Consider the following 3,586-nt stretch of genomic DNA (forward strand, 5'->3'; position numbering starts at 1 on the left):
TGGCCAGTGTTGCCGCGACGCCTTAAAAAAATGTATTGTAAAAGAAACAAAAAACGGATCAAATGTATCACAATTTTTTTTTATTTAAGTATCAAAGTATCAAATTAGGAAAGGCTTAAAAAATGATATTTGCTTTCATACCTTTGGTTTTTATTATTGTCAATAACCAAAAAATCACGTGATTCGCATTCATAAACATGTATATGTATGTTTGTACATGAAGAAAGATATTTTACATATTGTGACAATCTATCGAAAAAGAAATTATTGGCCCGTAGTCATAGTCAAAATAAAGTCGACTTTAAAGTTAGTTGCAGCTTTTTGACATAATTTTCAATGGGATATCTGTCAAAAAAGCTGCAACTAACTTTAAAGTCGACTTTATTTTGACTATGACTACGGGCCATTGTTTTTAATCTTGTATAGAGACGAACAAAAATATTCAGGTAAGTTCTGAATTCGAAAATTTTAAATTGACTGCTGCGTCTTTTACGGGTTTCAATAAGAATATTCACTCTTTTCATCAGATATAATTAAAAAATATTCGGCAAATCGTGTCGATTTCAAGGTTTCGAATTTCAGAACATATGGATTTTATAGAAACTTGAGCCAAAAATATATGAACATTAGGGTGCTTTTTTTGCGACTATTATTTTTTTCACTCCTACCTCGAAATTTTGTGGAAAACACTTAAAAAAAATCCCTGAAAATTTAAACCCTTAATATTTACGTTAAGTACTCGCCCAAGGCGTGCAAAAATTTCCCATTTATAATACATGTAAACTTTGAATTTTTTTTCTACAGTTCAGAGACATTTTATGTTATAATTCTGGTCTGATTTTCTTCAGAATTGAATGCTCTACAAAAGTGTAACTCCAAAGAACGTAAATCTATAAGAAGAGACAACACGTTATGATTGTAGCGAGTGTGAACATCAGGAGCGTGCCTTCTCTTTTGCCCAAATACGTTTCTAGATTGGATGAAAAGAGAAGGCACGCCCCTGATGTTCACACTCGCTACAACTATAACGTGTTGTCTTTTCTTATAGATTTACGTCCTTTGGTAAATCTAACTCCCAACAGCGAGTTAGTACGAGTCACCAAAACCGATATTTTGATTAAATTTTCGTTTTTTGCCCCTATCTCATAAATAACAAGAGCTACAGAAAAAGTTTAAATGACAAATTTGTAGGAAAATTGAAAAGTTTCAGTACACCAAATCGCTAATATAGATATTTCTTGAGACATAGGGCTTTGAAGTTGATCAACAGTTCTACAATTTAGCTCAATAATAAATGAAAATTCCACACTACCTCAACTTCAAAGCCCAATATCTCAAGATACATCGATTTGGTGTTCTAGAACTTTTTTGTATAAAATTGAATTGAATTGAATTGAAAATTGTTATTTACGAGATAGGGGCAAAAAAACGGTAATTTAAACAAAATATTGGGTTTGAGCTATTTATGAAACAAGTAAAGTAAATTAAAAGTGAATGAAAACAGCTCTTTATACATAGTTCATTAAAGCATTTTTCTCTAAGCTCATTTGACCCCAAAACGTTTCAATATTTTCGATAAAATTTTAAAAGCTGCCACGGAATACACACATAAATATTTTCTCTTTAACATGTATCAAATTTTGTACTACGCGGAAAATTTAAGTATCTCGCGAAATTAGAGAAAAAATGAAGTATCTTCCGAAAATTTGCAAAAACACGTATCACTTTTGAAGTATATGGATTAAAACGGCAACACTGCTTATGGCACATGCAAACAAAATATGTTGTTTATTAGTACGTTTATGCGAAGGCTAATTCACGAATTTATTTCATGAATTTGGGTTAAAATTGGCTGCATAAACACCATTTCATAAATTCAACTATACACGAAAGTTAACAATGAATTCGGCATCACTTCATGAAATCGTGAAGTGCAAGTCCGGCAACGCCACGTTTCACAAACAGCTGTTATGATGTTTTTAGATTTAAAAGCATTAGTGGCATAACCAGGATTTAAAACACTGGAAAAGTTGTGTGGAATTGTTCAAATATAAAATAAATTCCAATAGAATAAATTGAAACAGCGTTTGCAAATTTAAAAGGATGCCAAAAAAGTCACAACCCTACTTTTTATTTTGTCGCCAGTTCGTTGCCACTTTTTCAAAGCACTTTATATCATGAATTCGCGAACTATGCATAAACGGGACCATTTTTGAATTCATGAAATGAAGAATTCATGTATTCTGTCGTCAATCCGCGAATTTCGCGGACAAATGAAAGCGGTAAACTCGAAGAGGGGGAAGAGCTCTTATCCATGAACGAAAGGCACAAGATCACGCGGGAAGGAAAGAAAGAAAAAAGTTATTTTCTAGCTGCCGAAATCTCAACGTCATCTTTGTTGTAAGAAGTAAACAACGAAGAGAACGGAGAAAACCGCGAAATTGTTGAATGCATGAATAATCATTTTTATTACGCAAATTCTTCTATAAATTATGCCGTTGTGTTAAATTATTCTTTATCTTATGTGTACACACGTTGTCACAGGCGAAAATGAAGATAATTGCAGCAAAAAGCCACCACCAAATTGTAAACGAAGAAATGTAAACAAACGGCTAATGTCAAAATCGTCAAACTTTTTTCCTAAATGCGATTCTAACGGGCTATTCTCCTGCCCGCGTGATCTTGTATATTTGGTTCATGCTCTTATCCACACAAAACCGGTTTTAGGCGGACTGAGCAGTCCAGTGTGCGGAGGCCCTATCAGATATATATCAAAATTCCTCCATGTTTCATCATCAGACTTGCCATCACTTTGAATATGAAAACATCTGGTAATTTCGCGGGCTATGTTCCATTTGCGAAAACAATCCATTCTCTCGCACTCTCTGAACGTGGGCCAATCAGATTTCAAGAAAACTGACGGCCAAACAACCAATAAGAAAACACCACGCCAAATTTATAGGAGTAAAAATAGCCGGCGACACAGAGAGAACTATCAGTTGAAATCCACACATCAGAGAATAAAGAATAATAATTTTTGAAGTAAATATAGCGAAAAATATATAAACTGGCCAAAAGCTACGAAAGTAAGCTGTAACACAGGATAAATACTTTTTATATTAATAGTTAATGTAAGTATACAAGCGATCCATTTAGTGATTTAATTTGTGCACGGACAAAAGTTTTACAGATTAGTGTGGAATTCGGGTGACACGTGTAATTTACATTTATATGTACATACATATACATATACGTCATAGTGAAAGTGGCTTTTTTTAAAAGTAGGCAATTGGCTGTTTTTATGGCTAGCGAATAACCATATATTTCGATTTTGTAGTGGTTATGCTGTTCTGTGAATTTTGCTAATAGAATTGTGGAAAATTCTGGAATTTTTTTTTACCTGACGTGGAAGAGAGTTAAGTGTAGTGTTGCCAACTACACTGCGGCGCGCTGCCAGCTTAAGTGTATGGAACAATTGTGTAAAAACTGGTAATGTAAATTCTCAATACTAAAAGTTATGGAAATTGCTGATTAATACACCCTTCGAGTGCAAAATCTTGCCAAATAATGTCGGTTGGAAATATGG

General features: G+C 33.5%; 1 protein-coding gene across 1 annotated transcript in view; it reads left to right on the plus strand.

The window, feature by feature from the left end:
• Nucleotides 1–2,981: 2,981 nt before the first annotated feature.
• LOC118734074 (endoplasmic reticulum chaperone BiP) overlaps nt 2,982–3,586 on the plus strand; it is a 12,178-nt gene continuing 11,573 nt past the window's right edge. Inside the window, exon 1 of the mRNA XM_036463769.1 lies at nt 2,982–3,131. The gene's annotated coding sequence lies outside the window, so the exon portion shown is untranslated. The remainder of the gene's footprint in view (nt 3,132–3,586) is intronic.

The sequence above is a fragment of the Rhagoletis pomonella genome, unplaced genomic scaffold (genome assembly GCF_013731165.1).
Source record: "Rhagoletis pomonella isolate Grant_MI unplaced genomic scaffold, Rhpom_1.0 Rhpom_scaffold_00002, whole genome shotgun sequence".
In the NCBI taxonomy this organism is placed as follows: domain Eukaryota; kingdom Metazoa; phylum Arthropoda; class Insecta; order Diptera; family Tephritidae; genus Rhagoletis; species Rhagoletis pomonella.